The 25,667-nt window shown below is 27.7% G+C and overlaps 1 protein-coding gene across 11 annotated transcripts in view; it reads left to right on the top strand.

Annotated features, from left to right (window-relative positions):
• The first annotated feature begins 9,529 nt into the window (after positions 1–9,529).
• LOC129614936 (uncharacterized) overlaps positions 9,530–25,667 on the top strand; it is a 58,448-nt gene continuing 42,310 nt past the window's right edge. For 5 of the 11 annotated variants that reach the window (XM_055529902.1, XM_055529895.1, XM_055529897.1 and 2 more), the window contains exon 1: positions 10,607–10,886. The gene's annotated coding sequence lies outside the window, so the exon portion shown is untranslated. Of the gene's footprint in view, positions 9,793–10,606; positions 10,898–25,667 lie in introns of those variants that run through there. The other 6 variants (XM_055529896.1, XM_055529898.1, XM_055529901.1 and 3 more) reach the window with 6 other exon arrangements.

The following is a 25,667-nucleotide window of genomic DNA, read 5'->3' as shown; positions in this document are numbered from 1 at the left end:
CGTAAAAAAAAATTAAAAAAAAATTTAAACTTTAATATGTTGAGGATTTTAAAAAAAATTTTAAATAATTCTAAAAATTATGTTGATGAATTTGATGCTAATGATGTTGATAATTTTGCCTTTCATTTATTTTCATTTAATTTTTTTTTGGACTCTTTAAAAATTTTGAAAATAAGTGCTTATAGTTTCTCTCTCTCCGTGTACCCGTTTGCAACACTTGAAGAAGTTGAACTTAAATACCTTAAAAACTTGAAATACCCTTGAAAAAAGAAAGCTGAAAGAAGTAGATTGAAAAAGAAAAGAATTACGTACTTATATCTTTTTTTATTGTATTAATACCGTACTTTAATGTCTTTATATCTAACGAGTCCCAATACTCAATTTTTTTTACGAAATATTACGAATTTTTGGCTTCGTTGCTGGTTTTTTCTTTAAATGCCACTGATCGTGTGATATTTTTTATTATTTTTTTCTTTTTTTTAAGTAAAAAAGAGTTTAATATTTTAAAAAATCTCAGGATATTATACACATTTTTTAAAAAGCTTCCCATTTAAATTCTATTGCACGAAAAAGAAAGAAAGGTAGGATAGGAGGAAAGAAAAAATGAAAAAAAAATTCAAATTCATATTTCAGTATGGTTTCAAATGTTAATGAGGAAGGATGTATGATTTTTTATGCACATTTTGTATTTCCCAATAAGGTAAGTTGAGTAGTGTCGGCTAACAAAAATGTTATTAAAAGTAATATAGGTTGACACATTTCAACAATTTGAATTATCTCATTTCGGTTATTTATACGTTACTTATAAAATTGTTTCAAATAATTTCAGTTAGTTTTTAAGTTATTAAAAATAAATATGTATGTACCTACTTCCAATAAATTTTTTTTTAAATAATTAGTTTAAAACTATTTAAAACATGTTATATTGAGCGCTTCAAAAATTTTGCTGTGCTCTTTTTTCATATTTTATTAGCAGGTAAACAAGAGCAATCTATTTATAAAATGTCCCTGCATGTGTATGTATGACCTATCTTAATTCTAAACGGAAAGAATATTACATAAAGAACAAAAATTTTAAAATACCTGCTATTTTACAGTCGGAATTTTTGAGTCATTTGATAAAATACCATTTATTTCAAAAATAAAAAAATATTCAAATCCGGTCATAAAAATATATGATTGTTTTTTCCAAAGATTTTAAATATTTTTTTTTCTTAGGTAATTGATATAAATGATAGTAAGTTTTTAATATTTTTTCAAATAAAAATAGAGGTAAAATTTTGAAGTTTATATAAAATTTGTATTTAACAAATAATATTTGATTGTATTTTAGTTATTATTTTCTAATTCCCTCTTCAAATTTTTTCTTTACTATGTATTTATATCAATATTTAAGAATTATCTTTCATTAATTATATTTTCAACTTGACACCACAGTTACTCCCCATATCTTGAGTTAACTTACCCTATGAGAAAAAAAAAGCTGTTCACTTAAAAATAATGAAACGCTTTCAGTTGTTTTTCCGCTTTTTTTTTAAATTTTAAAATAATTATCAATGAAAATATTAATATATTTTTTTGATTTTTCAAATATATTTTCTAAATTTTACCTGCTTTATAATAAGTGTGAATTTATTTTAATATTTCTTCTCAAAAAATAGCCACTTCGATTTAAAAAACCCATATCAAATAAGGTCGTGCTTTCAAGTTTCTCACTGAGCATTGGGACTTGTTAGATATAAAGACATTATTTTAAAAAATCTCAGGATATCATACACATTTTTTAAAAAGCTTCCCATTTAAATTCTATTGCACGAAAAAGAAAGAAAGGTAGGAGGAAAGAAAAAATGATAAAAAATTTGAAATTCATATTTCAGTATGGTTTCAAATGTTAATGAGGAAGGATGTATGTTTTTTCATGCACATTTTGTATTTCCCAAAAAGGTAAGTTGAGTAGTGTCGGCTAACAAAAATGTTAGTAAAAGTAATATACGTTGACAAATTTCAACAATTTGAATTATCTCATTTCGGTTATTTATACGTTACTTATAAAATTGTTTCAAATAATTTCAGTTAGTTTTTAGGTTATTAAAAATAAATATGTATGTACCTACTTCCAATCAATTTTTTTTAAATAATTATTTAAAAAGGTTCAAACATGTTATATTGAGTGCTTCAAAAATTTTGTTGTGCGAATGCTGCTTTAAAATGAAAATGGAGCCGTTAATATAATGCTCTCATCCAGGGATTTATTACGTCATTTATTGTCAGCTTTCACTTATAGAAATTTGAAAAAACTGCTAAAAATGTGACTTTTATATATGTATTTGTGAGGCGAAAACTTGATAGGGGTTGGAGTTGGAAAAAATCTTTTATTAGTATGTAAAAGCTAGAAAAGTTTCAGACTTCTACAACCTATTTTATAGAAGAAAACTGATATCAAAAACTTGAAAAGGAACGGGCTTCAGATAACGTTTAATTCTAGCACATTTATTTTTAATATTCAGTTATTTATAAAAAATGCCAGACGCAACTTTTTTGCATTTGAATGTTTATAGTTTCTTTAAAATGGCCCTTTGAGGTTTTATTACTCTTAAAGGAAAAGGCGATAGCTAAAATTTTTCTCTAACGGAAGTAAGTTTCCAGTAAAGATTCATTTATATATTATGAAATTTCAGCTTTCTTTCTTCAAGGGTATCGAAGTTTTGCAAACGGGTACACGGAGAGACAGAAACTATATGCACTTATTTTCAAAATTTTTGAAGAGTCCTAAAAAAAAATGAAATGAAAATAAATGAAGGACAAAATGATCAACATCATTAGCATCAAATTCATCAACATAATTTTTAAAATTATTTAAAAATTTTTTTAAAATCCTCAACATATTAAAGTTTAAATTTTTTTTTAATTTTTTTTTACGTTTTATGTTTTCTGTTTTTATATTTATTTTGGACCCCGAAAAAAAAAAACCTTTTTGATTTTAAGGTCCGGAAAATTTAATATCTATTTTTAGAGAGGTTTGTCGGTTTGTCAGTCTGTTGGTCTGTGTGTGTGTACGCGTGTATCTCAAGTTCGACTGAACCGATTTTGATGAAATTTTATATATAAATTTATTTCGACCATGGCACGGATTGATAATTTTTCGGGATATATCAGGCTTCGGGAACTGCACTTTTTAGCGGGCCTGTTTTACATTTTTGACCATTTTGAAGAAAATATTCAACCGATTTCCTTGAAATTTCATATATAAGCTTTGCTCAATCGTCCGCGAAACCTCTTAACTTTTGGAAGAAATCAGGCATCAGCAACTGGACGTTTACTACGGACCGAAAATACATTTTTGCGTATATAAAGAGAAATAATCAACCGATTTCATTGAAATTTAATATTTAAATTGTTCGTACTAAAACAATGAAATATAAATTTTTTGGAAAGATCAGGGGTCGAAAACTTATCTGCGGGCTGATTTTACATTTTTCCCCATATCTACGAACGAATTGATGGAATTTCTTGAAATTTGATATTTGAGTTCTGGTTGTTACCGAAACTAACTGGCGAGCATTTCAGGGAATTCGGGTAGCACAAAATGAAATTCTACTATGAGCCAAATTTACATTTTTCTAGGTATGTTAACTATAAGTTTACTAATGTCATAAAAATTGGAAAGAAGTACTTAAAAGGCATTTTTATAATATTCTGTAACACTTTTACTGAACTAGACAACACACATTGCGGTCGGTTATGTGCTGATCGCATCAGATTTTTTTACGTTGTTACATTTTTTTTATTGCGCTTATTATTAAATATTTTAAAATTTTTTACTTAAAAACTGCACTTTTTTATAAACAAAATAACATAATCTTCTCTTATATAACGGCACGTAAATTTCTAAGAAAAGAAAGGCAATATTTGGCATTTAATGTTAAATAGGTAATGTAAAGAGACTTACCTAAAGTTTTTGTCTTGACTATGTTTTTTTTTTTCAAGAAACGATATTTTAGAGAGTGTAAGCGAGAGAGAAACAAAAATGCGTCTTAATTTAGTATTTCTAATTCGTTGCGAATTGCTTATAAAATATATATACTTTACTACTTATAAAATAAATATATTCTTTTTACAAACATTATGCATTGCACGGAACGAAGCACTAAAATGAATAAAAAATTTGCTTTTTCTTCAGCAACGAATTAAAAATATTAAAGTCAGGAGAATCTTTGAAAAAGAATGAAAATTAAAAAAAATTTTAAAATTTCGTATTTTTATGTTTTTTTTTAACTTAGTTTTTAATTAGAAATACTGAATGAAGGAGCATCTTGAAAAAGCAATGACGCCAATTTTTTTCTAGTTGTCTCTTTTTTTGCTCCGAGAATTGTCAAAATCGTGTATATATTTTATTTATATATTTCAAAAATTTTTCACAGATTTTAAAATTTTTAAAATTCGTCCGCTAATACAGTATACAATTTAGCATATAAAATATATAACAATCTACCTGGTGAATTAAAAAGTCATACACTAATAAATAGATTTAAGCAACATATTAATTCATACTTTATAAATAAAATATAAGAGTTTTATTAGAATCATTAGTCGTCAAAATGTTTAATCAAAATAAATTATCATATACAATATTGTTAGTTAAACCAAATATTACTCATTTTGTTATTGTTATGGATTAATTGTTGCACTATTTGAAAGATAAAATTTTGTACTGATATTTGACAGTTAATTTTAAAAATTTTTTGTAATTATACACTTTGCTAGCTTAAAGCTCATTTTGAGATTAGATGAATAAATTGAAATTGAACTTGAAATAAAAATGTGACTTTTACAAATTTGTAAGGCGAAAACTTGCGAGGGGTTGGAGTTGGAAAAAATTTTTTATTAGTATCTAAAACCTAGAAAAGTTTCAGACTTCTACAACCTATTTTATAGAAGGATCCTGACATCAAAAAATTGATAAGGAACGGGCTTTAGGTAACGGTCAATTCTAGCACATTTATTTTTAATATTCAGTTATGTTGTGACGTTGTAAAAAATGCCAGCCGCAACTTTTTTGCATTTGAATGTTTATGTAATGTCTTTATATCTAACAAGTCTCAATACTCAATTTTTTTACGAAATATTACGAATTTTTGGCTTCGTTGCTGGTTTTTTCTTTAAATGCCACTGATCGTGTGATATTTTTTATTATTTTTTTCTTTTTTTTTACGTAAAAAAAAGTTTAATATTTTAAAAAATCTCAGGATATTATACACATTTTTTAAAAAGCTTCCCATGATGTAAGTACGTAATGTCTTTATATCTAACAAGTCCCAATGCTCAGAGAGAAACTTGAAAGCACGACCTTATTTTATATGGGCTTTTTAAATCGAAGTGACTATTTTGTGAGAAGAAATATTAAAATAAATTTACACTTATTATAAAGCAGGTAAAATTCTAAAAATATATTTGAAAAATCAAGAAAATATATTAATATTTTCATTCATAACCACTTTAAAATTCTTGAAATTGCGGAAAAACAATAAGCACAACCTTCGCCATCAACGTTTTATATGTTACTGAAAGCATCTCATTATTTTTAAGTGAACAGCTTTTTTTTCTCATAGGGTAAGTTAACTCAAGATATGGGAAGTAACTTTGGTGTCAAGTTGAAAATATAATTAATGAAAGATAATTATTGAATATTGAGCTTTAAGCTCGTAAAGAGTATAATTACAAAAAATTTTTAAAATTAACTGTCAAATATCAGTACAAAATTTTATCTTTCAAATAATAATTAATCCATAATTCTTCAAATAATCTTTCAAATAATAATTAATCCATAACAATAACAAAATGAGTAATATTTGGTTTAACTAACAATATTGTATATGATAATTTATTTTGATTAAACATTTTGACAACTAATGATTCTAATAAAACTTTTATATTTTATTTATAAAGTATGAATTAATATGTTGCTTAAATCTATTTATTAGTGTATGACTTTTTAATTCACCAGGTAGATTGTTATATATTTTATATGCTAAATTGTATACTGTATTAGCGGACGAATTTTAAAAATTTTAAAATCTGTGAAAAATTTTTGAAATGTATAAATAAAATATATACACGATTTTGACAATTCTCGGAGCAAAAAAAGAGACAACTAGAAAAAAATTGGCGTCATTGCTTTTTCAAGATGCTCCTTCATTCAGTATTTCTAATTAAAAACTAAGTTAAAAAAAAACATAAAAATACGAAATTTTAAAATTTTTTTTAATTTTCATTCTTTTTCAAAGATTCTCCTGACTTTAATATTTTTAATTCGTTGCTGAAGAAAAAGCAAATTTTTTATTCATTTTAGTGCTTCGTTCCGTGCAATGCATAATGTTTGTAAAAAGAATATATTTATTTTATAAGTAGTAAAGTATATATATTTTATAAGCAATTCGCAACGAATTAGAAATACTAAATTAAGACGCATTTTTGTTTCTCTCTCGCTTACACTCTCTAAAATATCGTATCTTGAAAAAAAAAAAAACATAGTCAAGACAAAAACTTTAGGTAAGTCTCTTTACATTACCTATTTAACATTAAATGCCAAATATTGCTTTTCTTTTCTTAGAAATTTACGTGCCGTTATATAAAAGAAGATTTTGTTATTGTGTTTATAAAAAAGTGCAGTTTTTAAGTAAAAAATTTTAAAATATTTAATAACAAGTGCAATAAAAAAAATGTAACAACGTAAAAAAATCTGATGCGATCAGCACATAACCGACCGCAATGTGTGTTGTCTAGTTCAGTAAAAGTGTTACAGAATATTATAAAAATGTCTTTTAAGTACTTCTTTCCAATTTTTAGGACATTAGTAGGCTTATAGCTAACATACCTAGAAAACTGTAAATTTGGCTCATAGTAGAATTTCATTTTGTGCTACCCGAATTCCCTGAAATGCTCGCCAGTTAGTTTCGGTAACAACCAGAACTCAAATATCAAATTTCAAGAAATTCCATCAATTCGTTCGTAGATATGGTGAAAAATGTAAAATCAGCCCGCAGATAAGTTTTCGACCCCTGATCTTTCCAAAAAATTTATATTTCATTGTTTTAGTACGAAAAATTTAAATATTAAATTTCAATGAAATCGGTTGATTATTTCTCTTTATATACGCAAAAATGTATTTTCGGTCCGTAGTAAACGTCCAGTTGCTGATGCCTGATTTCTTCCAAAAGTTAAGAGGTTTCGCGGACGATTGAGCAAAGCTTATATATGAAATTTCAAGGAAATCGGTTGAATATTTTCTTCAAAATGGTCAAAAATGTAAAACAGGCCCGCTAAAAAGTGCAGTTCCCGAAGCCTGATATATCCCGAAAAATTATCAATCCGTGCCATGGTCGAAATAAATTTATATATAAAATTTCATCAAAATCGGTTCAGTCGAACTTGAGATACACGCGTACACACACACAGACCAACAGACTGACAAACCGACAAACCTCTCTAAAAATAGATATTAAATTTTCCGGACCTTAAAATCAAAAAGGTTTTTTTTTTTCGGGGTCCAAAATAAATATAAAAACAGAAAACATAAAACGTAAAAAAAAATTTAAAAAAAATTTAAACTTTAATATGTTGAGGATTTTAAAAAAATTTTTAAATAATTTTAAAAATTATGTTGATGAATTTGATGCTAATGATGTTGATCATTTTGTCTTTCATTTATTTTCATTTCATTTTTTTTAGGACTCTTCAAAAATTTTGAAAATAAGTGCGGAGTAATATAGTTTCTGTCTCTCCGTGTACCCGTTTGCAAAAGTTCTACACCCTTGAAGAAAGAAAGCTGAAATTTCATAATATATAAATAGATCTTTACTGGAAACTTACTTCCGTTAGAGAAAAATTTTAGCTATCGCCTTTTCCTTTAAGAGTAATAAAACCTCAAAGGGCCATTTTAAAGAAACTATAAACATTCAAATGCAAAAAAGTTGCGTCTGGCATTTTTTATAAATAACTGAATATTAAAAATAAATGTGCTAGAATTAAACGTTATCTGAAGCCCGTTCCTTTTCAAGTTTTTGATATCAGTTTTCTTCTATAAAATAGGTTGTAGAGGTCTGAAACTTTTCTAGCTTTTACATACTAATAAAAGATTTTTTCCAACTCCAACCCCTATCAAGTTTTCGCCTCACAAATTTATAAAAGTTACATTTTTAGCGGCATATATTTCCGAAACTGCAAGTTTTTTCAAATTTCTATGAGTGAAAGCTGACAATAAATGACATAATAAATCCCTGGGTGCGAGCATTATGTTAACGGCTCCATTTTTATTTTCAAGCAGCATTCGCACTTGGAAAATTGCTTCTTTACAAATCATTTAATGTTTCAACCAACTTTGTTAATTTTGTTAGCTACTTTTAATAACAAATTTTTCCGATTCGTAAATAATTTATTTCGTTCATAAAAAACGAATGTCTCTGAGTGTCGACACATACTATGACAAAATGTGTACATATTAACGCAGTCAGTACTTTCAATAATAAAAAAAGAATTGTGACCTTTGAAAAAAACGTTGAAAAAAAATCACATGAACAAAGTTTAATTAATACGATGGTTATTACTTACTGAAGTAGATGGCATGTTGTCGTATGCTTCCTTATTCATTAATTGAGCTTCACGTACTAATTCATTCTAAAACAAAATATTTTATAAATAATTCATTTATAGGAAGACTATAATTATAAAAAAAAAAGATCAATTTAAAGTATTTTTTTGTATGCTACATTTTATCAAACACAAACTCGTTTTGCTCAAAAAAAATCCGGTCCTGGTAAAATAATGTCATCCGTAGTAACTTTAATTTTAAACAAAACAAAAACAAATGCTTTCTTTGCAAAATGAAACCTTAATAAAATTACAAATTGTGAATTAAGCAATATTGAATAAATATTTTGTTTTTATTTCTTTTTAAATTTGTTTTAGTATAAAAAAACTATTTGCTTTTACAAATGGGAATAACAATTTGGAACTTTACACCTTTTTCTTCTTCAACAGATTTTTTTCTTTTTTTCAATTGATATATTTCTTTTATAAGTGTTTATAAATCAGTATTCTTTTTTTGTCAGTTATTATTAAATATTTTATGATTTTTTATTTACAAACTGCATTTATTTTATAAATAAAATAACAAAATCTTCTTTGTTTACATTTTATGTAGTAGTGCGTAATTTTCTAAGAAAATAAAAAAAATTTGCATTTAATGTTAATTTCTGTTTGACAATACTTGGAGCAAAGAAAGAGACTGAAATTTTTGGCTTCACTATGTTTTTTTCAAGATAAGATTTGTTAGGGATTGTAAGTGAGATAGAAGCAAAGATGCTCATTCCTTTAGTATTTCTAATTCGTTGCTCCTTCCCTTAGTATTTCGGATTCGGTGCGAATTACTTATAAAAAAGACATACTTTGCTACTTATAAAATAAATATACTTTTTTTATAAACATTGCACGGAATGAAACACTAAAATGTATAAAAAATTTGCTCTTTCTTTAGTATGAAAACGTCGTGTTGCTATAAAGACGGGTGATAATTTTATTGTGTTTTTCCTAATTTTTCTAATTATTTTGACTTTTTATTAATTCTATATCAAAACCGTAATATTTTTCATTAAAGTAAACTAAAATATTAATATGTATATTATTCGAGAAGTAATATTTTTATTTATTATTGCTTGAAAAAATTTCATTTTTTTGTAATATTTTTTTGTAATGTCAGGCATTTAATACTTAATTTTTTTGTATATATATGTGCAGGTGCGTTAAAGTAGTGGCTGAAGTTTGTTAAAAAAATTTTATATAAATAAAAATATGTACATACATATGTTTTTTATACTTATTTTTTTATTTTGTGAAAATTAAATATAAAAACAAGAGCTTCATATTTCAGATCTATTTGGAAATCAACAAATACACACATGTAGCTTATAAAAAATAAAAATTGAGTATATCAAACAAAAATTTCGATTAAAAAAGTATGAAAATTAAAAGAAATATTTTAAAATTTCGTATTTTTAGCTGTTTTTTTTTTAACTTAGTAGCTATTACATTAGGTATATTTAATTCACGCACACATTGCAATTTTTACTGGACTACCTGAACTCGTCTGCATTATTTTGACATAGCTACGTATATAAATCATAGTACCTCTTCAAAATGATTTAAAAGTGACGTTAGAATGACAAAATTTTAATAATATAAATATTAGTAAAATAAAGTCAATCTAAAAAACTGTTGTTGTTTTCAGATTTAGTATTACATATTTACCTTTACATGCCTTTTTGCCTTAAATTGTATGTGTTTTGTACTTTTGTAATTTTATATTATTTACACATTGTGTACAAGAGTTTAAGATAGGAAAAAACAACTCTTAAATTAAACTTTTTATATTAATTATAATTTCAAACGGAATTTCTTTAATAAAATAAATGTATAAAATTATCATTTCTGGAAAAATATATCAACTTTTTACAACAAATTTTAAATAGAACAAATAAATATCTGGAAATTTTACTTAGTGAAAAATTTATTTTAATAGGTTTTAAAATACATACATAGGTAGGTACTTATGTTTTGTTAAAAATCATAAAATAGGTATAATAAATTCGTTCATTAGTATGCCATCAAAACGTTTTTAATAGTAGAAGTGTTATTTTAATCGTGAAGTTTAACTGTTTTAAGAATTATTTGTAATGTACCTATAAAAACAAAATAATTACTTAATTAGTGTTTACTAAAATTTACAATATTTTAACCAAAAGCAGAGAATTTAATAAGTTCATGAAATTTTTTATAAAGAAATCCAAAAGATACATGTACTTACCTACCAATAAGCAATTATCATTTACCTGGTAAGTAAAACGTAAGCATAAAATAATAAACATACATTTAGTATGCATGCACATTTGAAATCATGTATTGCGAAAAAAATACATGCCAAATTTATGAAACATGCCAATATATGAATAATTGAAAATTAATTAAATAACTCGATAAATATTTTTTCTGTTAAACATCTGCAAGCTACTGAGTTAAACCAAAGACTTTAAAAATACAAAAAGTAATATCAAACCAAAAGTTTTTATTGTGTGCATATTTAAAATATAAAAATATAATAATATATTTGATTCCTATAAATTGAAATACCGCGAACTTGTAGCGTTGTAGGTTGCATTTCTATAAGAAACAGTAGTCTACGAGAAAAGAAGAACGTAAATGTTATATCTACGTTTGTTTTTCCAAAGAACGAGGTAACAATAAAGCATATTATTAGCTTTAAGAAAAGTGGATTCAAAATTTTATTTTCTTATGTAAATATGTTATGTAGTTAATAAACAAAGTGAATTCAAAAATTTTTTTTCAAAAAGAATTATCACGTATGTATTTACTATTTTTGTTTTACATGAAGAACAAAGTAAATTACCTAAAAACAGTTTTGTTACCTATAATTCATTATTCTAGTTTGTAAGAATATGAAATTTCATTTTGTCATTTAAAAAGGAAATAAAATAATTTCTGTACACATATATTTTGTATTTAATCGTTTTTACTTTTCAAACATTCTAAATCACCATGAACATTTCTTATTTATTCGAAAATACCTAATATAATAATGTTTTTCTTAACAAAAAGTATGATGATCAATTTTGAATACACTGTATGTATTTATTAGTAAATTCTGTATTACGAAGTCTTGAGAATAAAGATGTTTGTGGTATTATATACGTAACCATAGACGAAGTCTTATATAAAGATATCTATGGTTACGTATATATGTGTATCTTCCACATGTGCTAAATATATGAATAATTTATGCATACAGACATACCAAAATAAAATGAAAAAAACTGAACAAACAGAAGCAAAAAAAAAATAGTTAAAGAATTAAAAAAATAAAGAAAAAGAGTAAATATAAAAAAATAAACATAGAGAACTAAAAATGCACTTATGTTCTGACAATGTTTGTTATCCCAGAATTGATTTTTTAAGCAGAAATTTATCTTGTTGGTACATCTTTGTATTTTAAAAGTCTTTGGTTAAACATTATTACAATTAAACATACCCATCACTGTTATTATTTTAATCAATATCGCAATCATGGATTTTTGCCACGGCTTGCAGAAATACCATTTCCAAAAAAGCAACAAAAAAATGATTCTTCAGAAATGTCATTTCGCCAAAAATACATATGCAATTCTAACAAATACATTTACAAAAAAAACAGTGTGCGGTCCGGTCTTGATTTTTTCTAATGTCAATAACGACTTTGTATGTCTACTTACTTATCATAGTAAGATTATTACTATACATATGTACCTACGATTACAAAAATACTTGTTGTGCTGTACATAAATATTTGTTATACCAATTGAGATTTTATACTAAGAAATTAAAATCTGTGCTATACAGTGAGTATTGGTGTCATTCAAAAAAAGTGTGAATTATATCCGAAAATATTTATACAAATTTTAAATTAGAGAATTCGCTAAAATCCACTAAAAATATAAAACACTAAAAAGAACACAAGTTTTGAATTCATACACCCATAGGTCCAAAGACTGGTCGTGCTGGTGAGATTCTTTCTTCGTTTATCTTTGCATACCACATCATTGCGAATTGCGTTCTATTTTTCGAAAAGTAGATTTTCTTAATTGTATGTATTTGAAAGGAAAGTCAAAGAAAAACGAGAAAAAATAGAGTTGACATGTTGACCAGGTCAACTCTGTGATATCCGTACGAATTTGTTATCCTATGTGCCAGTAAATATACGTTAGCTGGCTATGACACAGACTATGATTTTAAGTTGCCGTATTACCTTATCAATTTATGCAAAATTTCAGTACTTTCTAAAATGCGGTCAAACTACTATTGAAATTGTATGGCAGTTACCACATGCGTTCATGAGATCTCAATGACTTTTATCAATTACAATGGCCCTAATAATATATTCGTTTATGTGAAATTTCAATACTATATTTTCTATATCTTCCGAGATAGCCAAATAAATTTTGAAGTTGTATTGTCGATCATATCCAATTTAATTATGGCACTTACTATAATTAATCATTTGTGAAAATTTGGTAAACTGAGTTCAATTAGTTTTTGAGTTACCGTCGGAAGGACGGACAGACAAAGATAAATCGACTAATGATTCGACGCTGATCAAAACGTATACTTGAGTCCATTATTTATTGGCGTTACAAACGGTAAGGCAAATTTTTTATATGCTTCGATTATTATTAGACAAATTTTGTATACCCTTTTATACTTTGTGTTTTGTGATTCAAAGTAAGCGATTATTTGAATTAAGGCACTGAATTGAAATATGTTGTGAATCATTAAAAATTCAATAAAAAGATTATGGTGTTTACTTGAAAAAAATTCTCACCATCCTTTTATGTTTTTAGTCATTTGCATCTAAAAATTCTTGCAAAGATGTTTATGCAAATAAATTTTGTAGTTTTATTTTAATATTTGCAAAAAAAAAAAACAAAAAAATCACGAAGTTTAGGTATATTCAAAATAAATTTTCTTAAAAATATGTTTCCTAAAATTTATAGAAATTCAATCGATACAGACCTTCCTCATCGGTATTTAAAAGGGCACTGAGTTAAATTACAAAAAAAATTCAAAATAAAATTTGAATTCAAAAATTTTGATAGGATAAATTTGGCTTACTTTAAGCATACTTACCTTTTATTACAAAACTTTACTAAAAATTTTTATATCAAATAGAATATTGGGTATTCCCAATGATTTTATTCGATATAAAGATGAAAAAGAGGATGTTTGATAGCGATAGTATGTTCGAAAATCTTAGCACGTCTAAAGCATTTTAAACTTTTTAGTATTTTCCAAAAAATTTTTGAAAAGTAGTGCTTATTAGTTTCACTCCGTCCGTCCGTCCGTCTGTGGACATGTTTACAAAACTTCTACACGCTTGAAGATAGAAAGCTGAAATTTAATATGTACATAGATCTTTACTAGAAACTTATTTCCGTAGAACAAAATTTTTACCTATCTCCCTCCCTCTAGAAGTTATACCCTACCAAAACCCTAAAAGTGCCACTTTTAACTATTCGTTGCAGTGAAATCATAAGCATTTTTCAAATTTTGCAAACGCAGAAAGGCAGTCATTTGCTTCTGCTTTCGCGGCATACTTTATTTAAACTTTAAAAAAAACAAAATGGCCGTTCAATTTTACCGTTATCTAAAATCAGTTTTTTCCAAATTTTTGATGTCGTTTTTCTTCTAGACCCCCGATTGTAGGAGCCTGAAATCTTAGCAGCTGTTAGTCACTAATAAATAATTTATTTTGTTAGAAAAAAATTTTTTCCCTCTCAGGTTATCGCCTCTTGAAATTTGTAAAATTTGAATTTTTGACACCTTATATATCTGAAACGGCAAGCTTTTTTAAGTTTCTATAAACGCAAGAAGCTAACGGACGTGACATTAAAGAGTGTAACTATTTTTCTTAACTCATGCCATTAACCCTTAAAATCGAGCATTATTTTAACCCCTCTTTATATTAACTTGTGCTTTATTTTATAGACTTCATAAATAATTCATCCTAAATATATGCAACCCTAGAAATAGTTTCGTATATGAATGAAAATAACTTTAATAGTGTGGTAAGTATACGTAGGCTGTATTTAAAGGCAGTATTTTCACTTGTTGAAGGGAAAAGTGCTATAATACAAACAATTGTTTTGAACCAACTTTATTTTTATAACTTTTTTACAAAATTATTTCAAGTGTGAAAAAAACCAAAGCGTAGCAATAATAATTTATTATTATTGGTTATATTAATGTCTTTACATCTAACAAGTCCCAATACTCAATTTTTTTTACGAAATATTACGAATTTTTGGCTTCGTTCCTGTATTTTTCTTTAAATGCCACTGATCGTGTCATATTTCTTATTATTTTTTTCTTTTTTTTACGTAAAAAAGAGTTTAATATTTTAAAAAATCTTAGGATATTATACATATTTTTTAAAAAGCTTCCATTTAACTTCTATTGCACGAAAAAGAAAGAAAGATAGGAGGAAAGAAAAAATGAAAAAAATTTGAAATTCATATTTCAGTATGGTTTGAAATGTTAATGAGGAAATATGTATGATTTTTCATGCACATTTTGTATTTTCCAATAAGGTAAGTTGACTAGTGTCGGCTAACAAAAATGTTAATAAAAGTAATATAAGTTGACACATTTCAACAATTTGAATTATCTTATTTCGATTATTTATCCGTTACTTATAAAATTGTTTCAAATAATTTCAGTTAGTTTTTAAGTTATTAAAAATAAATATCTATGTACCTACTTCCAATCAATTTTTTTTAAATAATTATTTTAAAACTATTTCAAACATGTTATATTAAGTGCTTCAAAAATTTTGCTGTGCTCTTCTTTCATATTTTATTAGCAGGTAAACAAAAGAAATTTATTTATAAAATGGCCCTGCCTGTGTATGAATCTTAATAGTAAACGCAAACGGACAAAAATTTACATCAGTATGTACTACCTGTCATTTTACAATCGGAGTTTTTGAGTCATTTGCTAAGATAATATTTATTTCAAAAATAAAAAAGATATTCGAATCCGGTCATAAAAATATATTATTGTCTTTTCCAAAACCTTTTAAATATTTTTTTACTTAGGTAATATATTAAGTTTTAAAAATTTTTCTCACAAATAGAGGTAAAATTTAGAAGTGTATGTAAATTTTGTATTTAAAAAATAATATTTGATTGTATTTTAGATATTATTTTCCAATTACCTCTTAAAATTTTTTCTTTACTATTTATTTATATCAATATTGAGTAATTATCTTTCATTAATTATATTTTCAACTTGACACCACAGTTACTTGCCATATCTTGAGTTAACTTACCCTATGAGAAAAAAAGCTGTTCACTTAAAAATAATGAAGTAACATGTAAAACGTTGAAGGTTGTGCTTGTTGTTTTTCCGCTGTTTCAAGAATTTTAAAATAATTATGAATAAAAATATTAATATATTTTCTTGATTTTTCAAATATATTTTTAGAATTTTACCTGCTTTATAGTAAGTGTGAATTTATTTTAATATTTCTTCATAAAAAATAGCCACTTCGATTTAAAAAAACCCATATAAAATAAGGTCGTGCTTTCAAGTTTCTCTCTGAGCATTGGCTCTTGTTAGATATAAAGACATTAGTTACATTAATGTACATATATTAAAAAGTTAAATTTTTAGCTATTAAATATCTGTAATTATGCCAACAAATATTTTTTTGTTAGAATAAAAAAAGGAGTAATTAAATGCTTTTAATTGGTAATTTCTCTTATAATATATACATATACGAAAATTTAGTTAAAAAAACTTCATAGTTTTTTCAAATTAAAAAATGTTTTCATTGGAAAATAAATTAAGTTAATCGAAGTTAATTCGATTGAATCAGTTTGGAAAAAATTTTTAATGCGGACTGCGGTGGTAGATTGTCTATACTAATCACGGCAGCGGATAGAGCTATAAAACGTATGGAAGATTAAGAAAGAAGAAACTAACGACCATTCTAAATAGACAGATATGTTGGTAGATTGGCATGCAAATATCGCATGAAGTGATGTAATAGTCTCTAAGTGGTATTTTTATAAGGTGTATGATAATAATTGAATTGGTTTGGTACCAAATGTCCAATTATGTGATAGAGCCCGACGTGATAAATTTTTTGTATAAATAAAAATAATATTTATGTTTTATTTAAATATTTATATATGCATGTATAAACATTTTTTTCGATGCTGTAGGAAATTCTAAGGGTTTCAAAAAATTTCTACCTATTGCTTTAAAAATTAAAACTTTTTTTGCTTTCGTTTATATGCACATAATCAAAATATTTTTCATGTCATTCTATTTTAAATTTTTTAATGTTGATAGTGAGACTTTTTTAACAACTACGTGACTAACCGAATATGCGTTAAAGTATTTTATTGTTATATTTCACTTCAACGAGAAAAAAAATAGAGTTGACCTTGTCAACTCTGTGATACCCGTACGAATTTGTTATCCTATGTGCAAATAAGGATGCCATAACTGACTATGGGACAGACTATGACTTTAAGTTGCCGTATTACCATATTAATTTATGCAAAATTTCAGTACTGTGTGTTTTTCAAAATACTGTGTGTACCAAACTACTATTTAAGTTGTATGGCAGGTACCAGAAGGAGGCAAGTAATTTCAACGACTTTTATTATACACATTGGCCCTACTAATATATTTGTTTGTGTGAAACTTCAATACCATAGCTTTTATAGTTTGTGGGATATAGCCAAATAAATTTTGAAGTTGTATGGCAGCTACCCGAACCGGTACCCCGATCATGTCCAATTTAAATAGGGTTCTGGCACTTACTACAGTAAATCATTTGTGAAAATTTGGTGAAATTAGCTCAATTGGTTTTTGAGTTATCGTTGGGACGGACGGACAGATAAAGCTAAATCAACTCAGAGTTTGACGCTGATCAAAAACATACACTTGAGTCTATATCTAAGACCGTTATTTCTTAGCGTTACAAACGGTAAGGCAATTTTAGTATACTTTTCGAACATACGTTCGTACGGGTATAAAAAGGAAAAGAAACGGTCATCGCGTTTAAAAAAATTGGTGTAATATACTTATTCTGATATGCAAATAAATTAAGTATACTCGTAACAATGTGAGAAAAAGGAAAAGCATGCCAGCAAAAATGTTTATATACTTAAATCTATAAATTAAATAGGTATATGTACTTACTCGTATGTATATTGCAAATATAAGGTTTGCACTATTAAAAGAACTCACTTATAAGTTATCAGAAGTTATCCAATATAAAGTTTGTCAAAAATATATTGACTTTTTTTCACTTTTTATTTTTTTTTTATCGTTGGTCCGCGAAAAAAAGTCATTAAAAATCGCAAAATTTTTTCGACTTCCTTCTCATTTTTTGTAGATAAAGTTTAAAAAACCCTTTAGATATACTCTTCAATGCTATGAAAAAGATAACAGCAATCCCACATTTTTTACATGCAGTATTTAAAATAATCTACCTTTTCGAATAATTATTTTCGAAAATTCGTTGACTTATTTAAAATATAGGAACAATTAGTACTTTCTAATTACTTAACAATAAAATTTTGCAAATACTTAACAATAAAATTTTGCATTTAAGAGATAGCAAAAATGTATGCTACAAAAATGTATGCTATTCCCACAAGATTACATGTGTTGAGCCAGAAAGTACGTTGTTAGTACAAAAAAAGTTTTTACGTTTTTTTAGGCAAAGAACTAAATTTTTTTAATGCTTTGGTAAAAAATGTGTGACATCAATGATATAACAGGATCAATATATGGATTGATTTTATGTGTGGGATACTAACTAATAGTAAGTCATAACTACTTTTTAAATTTGATTGTGTTAGTATTTGTTTGTACATATACTCAATTTAAAATAATCATTAATCACAGGAGCGATAAATTTTTGTTCCACTTTAACAAGAAATAAATACGTGTTCACCAGCTTAGTCTAAAAAATAAAAAAAAAATAGTTATATGGGGAACCATACTTAAAGCTATAACATATTTTCTTTAAGCAGCTAGTGTGTGTGTGAGATATTTTAAGTTTACATTTTTAAACTTAAACTTTTCTTCAAAAACATACTCGTAATATACATATAAGTATATATGTTTTTTTCCTAATATTTTATAAGATGAAACTTAAAATAAGGAAAGTTTTTAAAAATAATTACAAAAAAGTACATAATTAAACAAATAATTAGTTCCGTTGAGATCTAATATAATATTTTGAGTAATTTATTTTAGAATCTCGCTTTGAGTTATGTCGCATAAAATTGTAAAATACCTTTGACAATAAGCACTTTATGCGATCAATTACTGTTTACGCATAATATAATTCGCTACTAAAAGCCATGCACGTATGTATTTGGATTTTATAATACATGCGAATACTAATACTATATAATGCTAAGAGCATACGATTTCTACACAAAAAGTTTCAGGTTCGAACCCTGAGATTTAATTTTCTGATTAAATTTTGTCCTAAAAATATATTGTCAAGAAATTTAATGTACACTTATGTTTTGCTTATATACTTACATACTTATTTTAAAACAATGTAGATTTAATTAAATCTTTACAATTTCCTTAAGGAAGTGTTCACTTTTTGTTATAACTCACACTTCCAAATATGACTTCCAATAATTACAACACTTCCAATAATTACATACAATATTTACACCCCCAAAATTAATAAAAAATTTACCCCTACAGGATGTAGTATCATTTTGCAAAAAGCGGTCCCAAAGCATCTTGGGAGGGGTGAAGGGGGAGGATGGGAGAAATTAATGCGGCAAAACCCTATCTAATGGCTTTTGTCCCATGTCTCTAGCCCTTCTAGATGTACCCGTGCTTTTTGACATCTGAGAAGTAGCTATATATATATAATATGGTAAAATAGGATGGTTTTTGAAAGTTATACTTACGAAAAATGAATAAAATAAAAAAAATTAAAGGGAAATTTAAGGTACTGTGTAGCCTGGTGGGTAGCGTGGTTGTCAGATAACCAGAAGGTTATTAGATCGATGCTTGCCTAGATGTTGTCGTATTTTGCTTTTTTTGGATTATTTTAAATTTTTTTTTTATTTGTTTAAATTTTTTGTTTTATTTTTTTTAATATATACCAGATAAATATTATTATAAAAGTTTAAGTAATTTCCAAAAAAATATTACTGTAATAGTTTGAAAAAATTCGCAAAACTTTTAAGTACATAAGCATGTATGTATATTTTTTTTGAAGTTTTCTAACGAATTTTTTTTAAGCTTCCTATATGAATTGAATAATATTCAAAACTGTACTTGGCATATAGTAATAAATTTTAAACACATAATTATTAAATCGTTGGGGTAAACATACAGAAGAAAAGGTTTAGGCATAAACAAAATAGTATTGTTATTGAAATATATGTATGTACACATGAATGTATTAGAATTTAGCATTTTAGAGTTTTTTGCTCAAACAATTAAAATGAAATTTTAAGTGCATATATACATAAATTGTGTATATATATATATTTTCAAAGCTTACTGGCGAAACATTATATTGAAAACAATAACAAATGAAGCCTTAATATTCAGATGCCATAAAACATCTGATATCTTTGATAAAAGCTGACATTTATTTGAGCTTATTTCGATTCTTCGAACTAAAAATATGTGAGATCATTATATTTTCAAATATTATTTATTTCCCGGGTTGTATTTCTTATAATAACGTAAAACGTATTATTTATTTCTTGGTTTGTGCTTCTAATAATATAAACTTTAAAAGGTAAACGTGCTCTTGTTATACAAAAATCTTTTCAGAAAATCTTAAAAAAAGGGCTAAAAAGTTCTAATGTCAGATTTGTCTGGGACCTTAGAGGAAAAACCCTACCTAATGCCTTTTGTCTCATGTCCTATGTATAATATATAATATAGTCTGTCACTTACTTGTATATTAAGGAAAACTAAAATAACGAAGAGAGTACTATAAAAACGATTTGTGGTATTGTTTTAAGGTTACCGCGATATCTTAGCCTGGTTCGAAACAAGAATTTCCATTTGGTTGGTTTTTTACATTTTGTAGTCATTTGGTTGTCAGAGATTACGTACTGTTCATGTAGTTTTCTTTTGATTTATTATGTTGTATTACCGCCTTTTTTTACAGACATTTCTTGTTATTCATAAAAACCTTAAATGTTACATACAATTGTGAATACACAGACTATAAAATATGTTATTATGGTTATATGTATCTATTTTTTATACGTAGCAGGACATAAGGGCAAATTGTTATACTTTGGCAACTACAGTGCTGTAATAGATGTTTATTAATAAAAATTGAAAATATAAAATCTTAGATATTTTTAGGATTTTCTATTAACGTTATAACTACATTTTTGGTAGTTTGAGTAAAACACGATTGAAACTTTATTTTACAATTGAAATTTATTAATTATAACGCTTTTTAAAATTTTTTTTAACTAGTGCATATTAGTTTTTTTTTCTGTTTGAAAGTGCATACAACTTTAAACACTATACCGTATTTGTTTGTCAATAGTCTTTTAAATTGAAATAAAAAATTCTTCTTTTTAAGCCTATAATTTTTTATAAAACGCCAGTCGATGTGAAATAAAGATTGCCACAATGCAGTATTCTATTTCGATTAACTATTTTAACACTAAGTTCACCAACATTTTTCCAGCTAATACAAAATTATTATCAAAAAAGTTTTTTATACGAATAACTAAATTCAACTCATAAAAAATACATTGAGTATTTTTGGAGTAGACGTAGTACTTTTGAGTTGGAGTAGTACAGTAGTACCCTTGGCGAAATAGTAGTGCAATATTACTAAATATGACTAAAATCAAAATTTTGATTTTAGTCTGCAAACTGTCTGAAACTAAAACTTTTACGGACAGAAATCTAGTAAACTTTTTACCCGTAATTGACTTTGAATTTTGATCATCCGTAAACGTCAAAACAAAAAAAATTTTTTTTTTAGATTTAAAATAATTTTATACTTACATATTAAAAATTAACAATAAAAATATTTTTTATATTATTTTTAACGTAATGATAGTCACTCAACACATCAAATTTATTTATTGAATTACTACGTCAGACTGTCTGCATGTAAAAAAAAAAATCTACAATATTGACGCTTAATTGACTTTTTTAAACGTTTAAGAATTTAAACTTTGACTGAGAGTAAAAACGTAGTAGAGTATCCGTAAACTCAGACAACTCAGATTTTGTAAAATTTGACGTTTAAGAATTCACCATAGCTCTGATTGTAGTATACCTACTGTCCTAGCTTCTGTAAGTATAAGGCCACAGTGTTGTTATTTGCAACCTGTTTTTCAGTAGCATTTTGTTTAAAAAAAAGTAGTACGCTGAGCTCTAGCGTGGTAATTTGTGTTTATTATTAAAACAAAAAGTGAGGCATCCAAATGATTGGACGCGTGGCGCGTTGTTCTTGTTTAAAATGTACTTATACTCGTACATTTACAATCTTAAATATGCCACGTTCCTACGCAGTGTGTTGATATTTTTGATTTTGGCAATGGTCGGTATATTTTTTTCTGTTTTTTGATTGTTCTTTTTTCTCATATCAGATATATTTCTCTAATATAAACCTAATATACACATGGTCCGAGAGGGAAAGCTCTCTTGAAACATGCCAGCTGGAGACAATGTTAATTATCCCCCTACTTAGCAAGTTGAGATCAAGTACCTCCCGTCGAATGGCATTTATGAAAATGCGTTCGCAACCCACATTTGCCACGTCCATGCTGTATTGCTGAATGAATTCGAGAAGTTGTTCTCCTCGGGCGTTTGTGTTGGAGCTTCCCAAAGCCGTGTGATGGGCGTTGGCGTCGCATCCGATTATGAACTTCGTTCGACCCACCCTACAGTGATTAACGAGCGCATCAACCCAAGGGGTTTTTACTGCCCCCTCAATGTCCCCGACAAAATAGGCCGAAGCCAAATTTATGTTTATGTTTTCATCAACGGGAAGACCCAATGTTAGTGAGACCGCCGTGATGTCTCGTGAAATATGCTCGTTTATGCAAAACACATTCAGACCGTTTCGGACCATAGGTCTCTCTGCATTTAGATACAGCCCTAGATCTCTGTACATTCAGATTATAAATGTACCTATAATGTTTGTTATTTGGAAAGCCTGTTATTTGGAAAAGGAAACTTTGCCGTTATGAGTCCATGGTTCTTGGATGAAGCCAATGTCCCAGCAACTACTAAGCGAGAGTATAACTGCCTTTGATCTATGGAGATTAGTCTGAACACATCGAATAGTCGATGTACTCATGCGATTTCTCGCCATTTTGTCTTTTATTTAGGGCATCTAGGAGCCCTGCTGTTTCGGGACTTTCCTTCTACTTCCCTGTCCGTCGCCCAGGCCATGCTTTTTGGACGACTTTTGGGTTTTGGGTTACGAAGAACCCGGAGTTGCTATCGCCATTGAACTCGGATCTACATGTAGACGAGGCGTTAGCGGACAAAGTAGCTGAGACGCCGGTCACTCATGTAAAGGTAGATCAATTTCGATCCCATCAAGAGAAACCGTCAAGGTTTTCTCGTAGGAGTTGTATAGGTTTTTAGGTTAGGTTCCTACTTTTTCCGCCTGAAGGTGATGTTGGCGAATAGCTAGTTCACCTCAAATTTTTGAAGCTTCAGAAGCTCCGAAGTTTTTTGGTCAACGGATGATGACCTAGGAAAATTTTTCCCTCTGTCCTTCCAAGAAAGGATTCTTAGATGAGAATCCCGATGTGCTCGATTCTGGATTTTGAGCCTGCGAACGATCTTGTCGTTATCGTCCTTCATGCCCTGAGGAAGGTAAGCAAAAAATACCAAAGGACGGGGGAGGTCCCCTTCTCTGATGATTTTTAGCTTGGTATTTTCCCCAATGTTGATAGTGGGGACAACGCTACCAAGCTAAGTAGATGTCTCAGCGTCGGCGCAACTAATCCTAAGTCAACCGTCTCTTTTCCGACTACCCAGAAAAAAGGGGCAAATGCCATCCAGTGGGAAGTTGACTACTTGATTCATGATCGAACCCTTCAATCAGTTGAAGCTGGAATTCGGTCAATTTCTTTTGAGGATATTGTTCATCTGTTATGGCTAGATTTATAGCCTTAACAATGTCCGTAAAGGATGGAGTGAAGTCTGTTTTCCAAGGTCAGTTTTCGAAGATAATTTAGCAAGTTCAAGGATCTTGTCGCGAGGCAGCCCCGTACGAAGAAGGTGTCTGAGACGCCTCTTCATTGCTCCATTTAAAGAATTTTGGACCCGGAGATCACAAAGTCGATGACACAGATCGAAGACCTGCAGTTGTTCAAACAGATTTTGTGTCGATGTCAGGCAAGAGTTCGCCCCGTACATCTTCACCTTGCCCAACAGAAAGTGCATTTAGGCACAAGTCTTCCGAGTCGGAAGAGTTTGGTTTGCTTTCGTAGGCGGACAAGAACTCGTCCTGTCTCTTTCGATAGCATAAAGTGTGTTTAGGCCTGAAGGCCCTAAAATTGGAGAACTCGAAGGTTGCCCCCTATTAGATAATGTTTTAGAGCGTGAAGGTTCTGAAGTTCGATAATCCGAAGGTTGCTCGATGTTCGGTTCTGACGCGTTCAAAGGATTACCTCCCTGAAGATTTTGTTTTTTCATCCATACACTGTAGGAATTGAAATGAGGAGAGACGGTCGACCACGTAGAGCCTAATACTGTGGCAAGGCATTTATTTAACTGAAGGGCGCCCGGTATCCGAAGTCCCTTGGCGGACGTGTCTCACCTTGGTTTGGGTTAGGACCTATTAGAGATTGGCTGGTGCCGTTACTCTATGCCCTGCGACTTATTAGCTATTGCCGGTACTCTAACCCCTTGGGAACCTCTTCGTTTTCAGACCGCAATCAGTCCTAAATGAGCCTAACTGAGTAGAAGTTTTACTAGTTAATGTTTTAGTAAAACAGAAATACACAAAAAAATTTCAATGGTGTTTTACCCGAAATGGCAAAAATGTAGATACTTATCAGGTTCTGACAGAAAACCCTAGAATAATAAGTTACAAATTGCAAAAATGAATTCAATGGTGTTTTACTCGATATGGCAAATATGTAGATACGAGTATTTATCATGACAGAAGACCATAGCATTATGAATTACAAATTGCAAAAATGAATTACATATAAAAGTAAAATCGCATTTAAAAAGGGAATGCTTTAAGATTATATCCTTCCTTTTGAAGGACATTCTTCTAAGAATTTTAAGTGTTTTTTTAAGTGTTATACCCTATTCAGACTACAAGAGAATAACAAGCTATTTATGCTCTTCGATTAACACGTTATAGAAAATTGGATTCACACTATGTAAGCGGTTTTCATTAGGCAGTAAGTTGGTTTTGGTTAGTATTTTGTTTATGTATTTAAATTTTTTTTTGTATTTTGAAGTATTTTTGGGTTTGTTTTAGTAAAAATTATGGATTTTTTTACTAAAAATTGTTTATTTTTTTACTAAAAATTTACTAAAAATTATGCATTTAAATTTTTTGAAGTTTTTTTCAAAATTTTCTTTGATTGAGGAAATAATCCCAAAAATAAATCATTCACAATAGAAAAACATGTTATTCTGAAAAACATGTTTGAATTTAACAAATTTTTTTCATATAAATTTTGTTAAATTACAATGTTCAAATATCATTGGAACATGTTATTCTTTGTAGCGCGAACAACAAATTTTAAAATTTATACTTGTTAAGGTTATAATTTTATAGATTTTACAATTACATTTTTCTACAACGCATATTAGGAAATATTTAGAAATATCTAGAAATAACTAGCACGTTTGAGGGCGACAGAAGCATCCGCCTTCAGCATTTATGGGATCGAGTTTTTTCAAGTAATTTTTTTTATTTAGTCGTTTTTCGTAAACTATTATAAATAAATACTTTAAAAAACTAAATAATTTAAAAAGTAACAATACATTGTATATTGTTGCATTTTAAAAAGTTAAAAAATCAAAAAAAAATTATCACAAAC

This window comes from Condylostylus longicornis, unplaced genomic scaffold (genome assembly GCF_029603195.1).
Source record: "Condylostylus longicornis isolate FDR11 unplaced genomic scaffold, ASM2960319v2 ptg000130l, whole genome shotgun sequence".
Lineage (NCBI taxonomy): Eukaryota > Metazoa > Arthropoda > Insecta > Diptera > Dolichopodidae > Condylostylus > Condylostylus longicornis.
The sequence above is the reverse complement of the archived record's forward strand: the minus strand, read 5'-3'. Positions and strand labels throughout refer to the sequence as shown.